The following is a 9,983-nucleotide window of genomic DNA, read 5'->3' on the forward strand; positions in this document are numbered from 1 at the left end:
GTCACCTCCCTTAAAGCGGAAATTCAATTTTTGGCTGGAACTCCGCTTTGATACCACCAAAAGAATGCACCATTTATCTCAAAAAAATTATTTATTAAAATTAATTTGGGTACAGCGTAGTGTGACTGAATAATTGTCAGTCAAACTATCACCTCCATGAAACCTGACAAAATAACCTGGTAGGAAAGAGGTATTGCAGCCGCCTAAAGTGGTTAAACTGAAAGGTCATTTGGGCTTTAAAGTGTCAGAAACTGAGAATGGGAGGAACCAAAATATCCTCTGTCTAAGTCAGGGGTCTCCAAACTTTTTGAGCAAAGGGCCAGTTTACTGTCCTTCAGGCTGTAGGGGGGCTGGCCTGTGGCCAGTAGGAGCAGAAAATGTCCCGTTATTTGCATCAGTTGAAGGGGTAGTGCCCCAAGGGCCGGATAAAGGCAAGCAAAGGGCCGCATTCGGCCCTTGGGCCACAGTTTGGCGACCCCTGTTCTAGGTAATCCTAGGCCACATAAGTATGGCGCCTTTAGAAAGTATTTCTTTACAAGAACTTATCTGGAAAGGACAGGGGGACAAATAACTCTTCTGACAATATAAAACGGGATATTTTTTATCAATACTTTTAATTGTTCCCCCCCCCCCCCCCCCCGAATATAATGCAAGGTTTGTTCTGAGCGCAAATATCACAGCATGAACATAGCTCCTTATTAACATCATGCCTGTATGGTACTGCTCATCCCTGCAACATCAAGGCGGCACACAGAGGGGTCAATTCAGCATATTGGACAAGAATGTAAATCCTGCCAAAAAACAGGGGAGCTATTTATAGATGCCGCAGCTTCTGGAAAGTTCACACGCACTACTTCAAGATCTTGCAAGCTTAATAAGCTGAACTTGGGGCAAGTCAAGTACAATTCCCCCGGTGCTCGGTAGGCATAATTTGTGTTACAAATGACCACTGATCTTTCATTGCTAAAGCTAGCCACAGGCAAGAGTTCAAGTCTACATGATCCTATTAGGAAACTGCCATAGATAACCTTAGATATGTAAAGAGGCATTAAATCCAAAACCAAAAATGTAATATATTGCAGCTTACCAATCATTAGATGTGGTGGCTGCATTAATTTTCTTTTCTAGGCTTCTTTCCCCTTTGTTTTCACCTGGTGATCTGGCCAGTAACACATCTCCTGTATTAGAGTGTCCCCACTCTGAATGAAGGAGCAACAGAGACATCTTTGGACAGCAGCATTGTTAATCTGGTGGAGGAGAGTGTTAGATGCACTAGCAGATTTAGATACACTGACAAATTGAAGCCAAGCTTGTTAAGCAGTTGCAGCAACCGTTTTGTTCCTTTTGGGATAAAGGTTTTAAATAAAGAAATAAAAGCTGATGAATGTAAGCAACCCAGTCAGTGTTTGTTTCAATCCTCTAAGTGCAACATCTGCAGGACAATTTGTTCTTTTGAAAAACAACAGACTTACTGGCAGGATTACCAGGTGAAAATAAAAGAAAGAAAACAAATGCAGCCACCACATTTGAGAATGGATAAGTTTCAGTATAATAAATATTTGCTTTTGGGTTTAATACTGCTTTAGGTAGAAAAAAATCCTGACATTTTCTTGGGTGGGGTTTGCTAAAACTGTCAATAAAATTTTACTGAACCCAGGGCCCTACATTCACTATATCTAGTATCCCTCAGTACACAGGAAATGTAATTATTTTAGTAAATATAAACTGCTAAATACCTTTTCTCATCAGCAGTTAGAGCAGTTTTGTGACTTCTATTAGTGTCATGTTAAAGGTTGTAGGAGAAGTTTTCATACTGCACTGACTGTCCTAAGAGGCTGCAGGACGCCTGACCCTCTGTCTGGACAGTGCTGATTGGCCCTGTGCTGATCAGGTGAACCCTTTTATATTCCTCCTGGAACAGATTGGCAGGGAGAATGCCCAGCAACCTGGGGGTGGGATACATTCATTAAGAGCTGCTGAATCAATATGGCAGGTGTCTCACACTATTGGACAATGACACCTAGTGGGAACCAGGGGAGTTGCACTGACAACACTTCGCTTCCCTATAGCGCTTACCGACCGGAAGTACGATGAAGCGCTCTGAGAGGCGGACAGCACCAGAAGCATAGCTAAAAGGCATACACCTTTACAACCTTTTGTGCCATGACTAAGGACTGACGTCTGAAACGCGTAGGCTTTTAAACAGCTCTGTACATGTATTTAATAAAGGAATACTATTTTGGATGTCATCCTGAATGCCGACCAACCCTTTCCTTATTCTGGTATGTTGGAGGTGTCAGCAGCCTCAAGGTCTGAGCACTGTATGGAGCTTTTATGTGGGAAGGTTGCAGCACCTATACACTTGTTCACCTACAAGCTAGTTATGAAAAAATAAAGATATTTTGTAGCTAACAAAATTTATCTAAGGGGAAAATTAACTATTATCGTGGAAGGTTTAATATTACTTAAAGTACTTTGTATAATAAACAATTATTTTTATTATTATTATTTTTTTATATATATAAAATACTTATTTTCATCCTTATTTGCTTCCTAATTCTGCTAGTCTCCTGCAGCCTTTTTCCATCTACATGCACTAAAGCGATGGCTGCATGGTGTTTTTCAGGGCAAGTTTCCTGATGGTGACAACAATGAGCCATGGCTGCACAGGGGGATGCTGATTTACTAAGGAGTGAAGAATATCCACATTATAAATTGTGTGAATATCATTTCAGTTATGATTAGGTTAAAAGCAAATTCCTGTTTATGAATTCCATCTGCACATGATTAAGTATTCAAAGTGAGCAAGAATTATGTTTTCACGTGACTGGAGATTGGAAGTGAAAATTTCCCAATTTACGTGCAAATTCACACTGCTTGTCTGGTAAATCGCAGAGCAGCCGAATCGATTCAGCGCCCCGCCCGATCTGTGTTGGTGGCTGGCTAGGGGGCAGTGTGGTGGGCGATTCAGCATACCACACTGTTTCTTTTCTTTTTGTTTGTTTTGTACTAGGTTTATTTGAATACCACCAAAACCAACATGTACACTTTAATAACTGAAACGTCGGATGGTGTGATGTGCTGCCTGGCATTGCAGTGCGATTCGGATCGGTGCACTGGAATAAAATGCAGCATGACTGCATTTTATCTCAGCACGCTGCAGCGCACGCGGCTAACTTGCTGTGTGAATGGGACACATAGAAAACGATTGTGAAGGGAGCAGTACCATTGAGCCATAAATGCCACCTTGCACTGTTTACTGCTTGTATGAATTATTTTCAACTTTATTGAGATGTCACAAAGTGACATTTCATTCATCTTTATTTATCACAGCAGGCAGGGATGTGACATACTGGGGTTGATTTACTAAAGGCAAATCCACTTTGCACTACAAGTGCACTTGGAAGTGCAGTCGCTGTAGATCTGAGGGGAGGATCTGAAATATGAGGGGGAGTTCTGCTGATTTTATCAACCAATCATGTACAAGATAAAATGCTGATTTTTATTTTCCCTGCATGTCCCCCTCAGATCTACAGCGTCTGCACTTCCAAGTTATTAAACCCCAATGTGTCACCACACCCTGCACTGAAAAAAGCAGAGCACGTCCTACTCTTTTTCTTTTGCACCTTACTGCAGTGCAAAAGTTTGCACCAAACCAATATAATATAAGGCTAATTGCCTTGTCAATGCATTAAAACTGTGTTGGGCATTATTGCCCATTGCAACCCATCCCACAATGGTGTAAACAGGGCCTTCATTGTGTGAAGAGTCTCAACTCAACTTCTTTAGTAAATTAGCCCTATTAGAAGAATATGTGAAAAGATGTCAACACAGGAGCATAATCGGGAGAATGGGATAGAATGTTGTCACCCTGTATAACAAGAAGTGCCTGAACATGGGCCTTCATGCTAGGTATTATTTTACTGAAAGCTGTACATATAGTGAAAATGACATATACAGTGACAGTTTTATGAGATTTTAGTGAATGGGTTTACATATACTTTTAAAAAGTTTCGTGCAACAATTCACACATGTCAGAAGTGTCCTCTAGTGGAATTTTAGGCTCCACGCCCCAGTATGGTCTAACAATAATGACTGGGCCCGGGACAGCTGCCCCTTTTTCCCAGTGTTAAAGATGGCCCTGTCTAACACACAGGGCCGTCTTTAAGGCAGGGCAAAAGGGGCAGCTGCCCTGGGCCCTGTCATTGTTTTGGGGCCCAAAGCAGCTTCCCCATACTTGCCAATTGTCCCAGTTTAAATTCCCTTGTCCCTTGAAGTTTTAGTCCCTTGCTATGTCCTGATATCTCAGTGTGAAGTGCTGCTACTAATGCTGCCCTATTGTTGTGTACAGGTGACTCACCTACAGACCCTGTGTTTACATGTAAATACCCAGCATTCATATGTAAATAGCTTCATCCGAAGGCATAGATATATAAATAAAGGCAACATTCATATGGATATCATGCCCCCTGCAGCGAGCAGTATTACTGTACAGTAATTTTTAGCAACCAACCAACAAGCAGAAATCATGTAGTGTAACCTCTAGCAACTAATCAGCAAGCCGTAATGTGTGCTGTAACCTCTAGCAACCAGTCAGTAAGGGGTAATGATACACAGTAACCTCTGGCAACCAATTGCAATCGCTGCCTGATCAGATACAGTAAACTGATTTTAAGTCTAGCTGCTATTTATTGTATGTCTCAGAGAAGGTGGAGAGCAAAATTGTATTGGGGGGGGGGGGCAGCAAGAAAATGTTTGCCCAGGGTCCAATCATTATTAAAGACGGCCCTGCTAACACATATTACACACAGGGTGCGACTGCATACATAGGCGAGTAAAACGAAACCAAGTGGGTCATCAAGTCTGTTAATATTTTTATAGATCGATGTTTGACTAAAGTATGGTTAAATCAGGGGTCTCCAAACTTTTTACTTTGAGGGCCACATTGTATTATTTCATATATTCGCGGGCCGAAAAAAATCAATTATTTATAAATGAATCTGCAGCAGCAGAATAGAATAGAATTTGACAGGTTGTCGGCAGTAGAGCTGGATGGTGCACCTGTATTCTCCGATCAAACCATCAAATGGGGGGATAAACTTCCAGTTTGCACAGGGCCTTACATCTGTTTTACCATGACATACACCCCCCATACATGTGTGTCTCCATCAGCGTCTCCCAACACATTAGTGTCCCCATCAGACTCTCCACTGCACATTTGTGTCCCCCTTAGATCCCCCTTCCATATTTGTGTCCCCATCAGAGCCCCCTTCCATATTTGTGTCCCAATCATAGAACCCCACATATTTGTGTCCCCCTTAGAAATACCCCAAACATTTGTGTTCCTCTTAGAACCCCACACACAGAGCCCCCTGCACATTAATGTCCCAATCAGAGACCCCCCCACACACATTATTGTCCCCATAAGAAACCACCCATTACACATTGTTGCCCCCATCAGAGACCCCTGCACATTAATGTCACCATCAGAGACCCCTGCATATTAATGTCCCTATCAGAGACCCCTGCACATTAATGTCCCAGTCAGAGACCCCCCCCCCCCCCCACACACACATTGTTGTCCACATCAGAGACCACTGCACATTATTGTGCCCATCAGAGACCCCTGCATATTAATGTCCCCATCTGAGACCCCTGCATATTAATGTCCAAATCAGAGACCCCCCACACACATTGTTGTTTCCATCAGAGACCCCTTGCACATTAATGTCCCCATCAGAGACCCCTGCACATTAATGTCCCCATCAGAGACCCCTGCACATTAATGTCCCATCAGAGACCCCTGCACAGTTGTGTCCCCCTTAGAACACCCCTTCTACATTTATGTCCCTCATCAGATCCTCCTCCGCACATTTAGGTTCCCATCAGAGAGCCCCCCCCCCCCACCTCACTCACATTTGAGTTCCAGTTATATCAATGCCCAGCTTCAGTGCAGCTCTGCTGCATCTCCCAGTTCCTGCCCGGCTGTTAGACAGGCACATGGTATGCGGGGCCAGAATATGAAGAACAATCTCGCCAATGGAGCCACAGACAGTGAAGTGTTGCATGGCACATCTGAACATGGAGCACTGCATTTCCCATTTCACATAAACTATTATTTTGTGGTGTGTATAGTGTATTAAGCCTGGTACACAGGGGTCAAATATTGTTGAACAGCCAACATTCAGGCCATGTGTACATCAGCCTGTCCGACAGAAGCCGACCCAATGTCTGGCTTCTGTAGAACGGCATCCTGGGAAAAACAGCCTCCGATCAGCACTGACAGCCAATGGCTGACAGCACTGACGGCTGTGTTCTGGCTGGTTCTGCGTGTCCGAACACAATAGATCAGCAGGGACATCAATGTACTAACATCACATAGTTAGTACAGTGAGCTCCTCTCAAACTCCTCAGTTTCCCGCTGGGTTGAATGAAAAAGAAAAACTCATAGTATGTGCCAGGCTTAAGGGGCAGAAAGCGTGCTCTTGACTGTCTGTCAAAACATCATCTTCTTTGCAGAATATTGCACATCTCAATTGCGCAACTATAGACAAACTCATTTTTTGAGTTGAATTTGCTCATTTTGTGTGAAATGTCACAATGTGAACCCCTTTTAAACATTTAGTGCACTACTCACAACCTCCTGTTCAAACCCCTCAGCACCATTCACATCTGAGCATTCTGTAGCTCCAGGCTCCAAAATTCTCAACATCCAAAATCCCATGTCTTTTAAAAAAATAAAAAGCTACGTAAGCTACTTTTGAGGCAGAATTTGGCATTTTGGCTCAAAAACTAGGAATGTCTGAAAACACCTGTAATGCCCCGTACACACGAGCGGACTTTTCAACATCCAAAGTCCGTCAGACCGAGTCTGTCAGACTATCCGATCGTGTGTGGGCTGCAACGGACTTTAGCTTCGCAAAAGTCTGACGGACTTTAGAAATGAAGCATGCTTCAAATTTTCCCGACGGAACTCCGCCGGACCCGGTCCCCTTCGAAAAATCCGCTCGTGTGTATGCTACTCCGACGGACTAAAACCGACGCTAGGGCAGCTATTGGCTACTGGCTATGAACTTCCTTATTCGAGTCGGGTCGTACGTCATCACGTTCGAATCCGTCGGAGTTTAGTGTGATCGTGTGTGGCCAAGTCCGTTCGGCCGAAAAGTCTGTCAGAACTCCGGCGGAATTCCGGCGGAACTCCTTTGGAAGTCTGTCGGACATAAGTCCTCTCGTGTGTACGGGGCATAAGAATTGGTCTTCTTCCCTTTCCATTGGCTAAAACAAAAATGGCTGAAACTTGAACACACATGTAAAATGCTTGAAATATGCTTCCAAATCATTTACATACATGTGCAAAAATGCTCAAAAAATATCCCTGAAAATCCTTCTGCTCAGGTATGAATGCAGGTTAGAACTTAACCAATTATTTGGTTTATTCCATTAATCAGTGCTCTGTGTGCCCAATATTTGACACACCATCAATAGTTCATTGGGCCCAGACACACCCTCCGCACAGTTCTCCAATCAGCAGTGTTCACACTTCCAAAGCAGTGCTAGACCCCTTTCACACTGCCAGCGCTTTTCAAGTGCTACAGCAATAAAAATAGCGCCCAAAAAAAGCGGCTCCATTCACTCCAGTGAGAAAGCCTGAGAGTTTTCCCACTGAAGTGGTGTGCTGGCAGGGCGTCACAAAAAGTCCTGCCAGCAGCTTCTTTGGAGCGGTGAACTCACCGCTCCTCCCCATTGAGATCAATGAGGCAGCGCTGCGATACCTCCGGCGGCGTTTTGCGAGCGGACTTAACTCCTTTTTGTCCGCTAGCGGTAAAACCGAATAGTGCCTCTAAAACGTCAGTAGAGCGGCACTAAAAATAGCACCGCTTTACCTCCGATGCCCCCCATGGCTCGGTGTGAAAGCCGTCTTATTGATTGGAGCACTGTGCACACCAAACGCAGTGCATTTGCCTGCAACAGATCACATGGTTGCGCAGTACCATGTGATCCGGTTGCAGTGTGTTTTTAAAAATAGTACATGCATTACTTTTGGGGGGATCCAGTGCGATTTTAGCCCATTCAAATGAATCGAAAAAGCATCATCTGCCAGGTTCACAACTCTATCCAATTTGTGATGTGCCTTGAATCGATGATGTGGTATGTGCTACAGCCATTCCTTTCGCACAGTAATCCCTTAATAATAGCTGTATGCCTTGTATTACTAAATTGGCCCTGTCACCAATGTTAAAATTGCAGGTAATAACACAGAAGTGCTTACCTGCTGTGTCTTTGCTTTAAATAAAACATTTTTTTTATTCACGTGCAATGTACCTCTAAATGTGCTAGAAAATTTGACGATTCAATTCCCCAGAACTACCCCCTCCTTCTTTGCACATCATAACCCTATCCTCTTCTGGGAGTGTCTAATTACTCTCTCTGCTGGCCCAGCTCCTCTGTCCCTCCCCTCATACACCTACATAGCCTTGTATGTAGCAGCCCATAGAGAAGTGAAGAGGAACACTATAGTGTGATTTGAGTGACAGCTCTGAGTCTGCTGGGGCTGCTAACATCACATCCACAATGGCGGCACCCAACAGCATTCTCAGAGGCTTTTACAAGTACATAAGATGCATATAAGGTGTTAATAGACATATTTTAGTTCTGGCAACATGGCCTCTTAAAGATTTTTCATGAAATTTGCAATTTTTTTTAAAATCGTGGGTAATTTTCTTGACCAAAAATATGGCAACTAAATAATACCCATTCAGCCACTGAAAAAAATAACCCTGAACGAACACAAGCATTAAACACAAACATAAAACCAGAAACAGCGGAATGTTTGACAAAGGAAATTCTCATATAAAAGAGAAGATTGAAAAATTCAACCTTGGAATTAGCAGATAAAATAAAAAATGCAGGAATATAAAATGGTTGAAAAGCTGGGTTAAATTCTCTGTGGAGAGAAAATCGGAGAGTGATTAATACATCATGGGGAATAGTGAAGAATACAGAAACCATGGTGAGTACTACGGTAACCTTAGAGAATATTCCAAAGAAGGAGCAAACCAGTTTACATATAAAGCGTTGTCATATTCTATAAGACTTCTTTATCACAGAGAATATAGAACTCATTGGGCCCTATAAGCAAGGTCATTCTTCCGAGGGTTTATGGCAGAAGATGCCTTCCAGCGGGTGACAGTTTTTGTTCTCTTTACTCCCTTTTATTCCCTTTGTTCCCTACCTCCTGCTGTTGTATAAAGCCACTCCACTAAAGCCTATTTAAACCCAAAAACAAAAATATAATATATTACAGCTTACCAGTCCTTGGATATAGTGGCTGTATTTGTTTTTTTTTGTTTTTTTGTTTTTTTTTCAGGCCAAAAATATTTTCAGCAAGGTCATAACATACTTGTTGATCCTGCCAGAAGTGCCATGTCATTGTAACTCATTGTGAACTGAAAAGAAGGCACACATACCCTTTTGTTTCTTGTGCAAGCTACTAATCCCATTGATTCAACATGTAATGCAAATGAACAAAAAAAGTCCTGCCTGAGTGACAGTGATGGTTACCGCCATAGATGCAGTGGAGGAAGTACAGAGAGTGTTGTCAACCTAGGAAATGCGTTACTGACTGCAGCAGGTGAAAAAAGGGAAAAAAAAGACCCAATAAAAACGTATGGGCTGCAAATACATTACATTTTGGGTTTATATACACTTCAATGTCCTCTTTCCAAACAATGTAAAGGCCCAAAAAACAATTGCAAATTAAATTCTAAACATTCTAACAATGGTCCATATACTCAGAATTGTGTATGCTACCAATCCATTTCTCATAGGCTTTCAAATATTTAAAGGTTAGGAACTAATTAAGACCCCTGTCAGGTTTTCTTTATGTCTGTCTGAGATTTCATTTCCTGTCCCAAAGACACAACAAGAAGTGATAGAAAGAGCTTTCCAGAGCGAGTGCCATCTTAGACAGTCATTATCGGAAA

The sequence above is a fragment of the Lithobates pipiens genome, unplaced genomic scaffold (assembly GCF_037356315.1).
Source record: "Lithobates pipiens isolate NorthernLeopardFrog02 unplaced genomic scaffold, aLitPip1_a1.2 Scaffold_8, whole genome shotgun sequence".
In the NCBI taxonomy this organism is placed as follows: domain Eukaryota; kingdom Metazoa; phylum Chordata; class Amphibia; order Anura; family Ranidae; genus Lithobates; species Lithobates pipiens.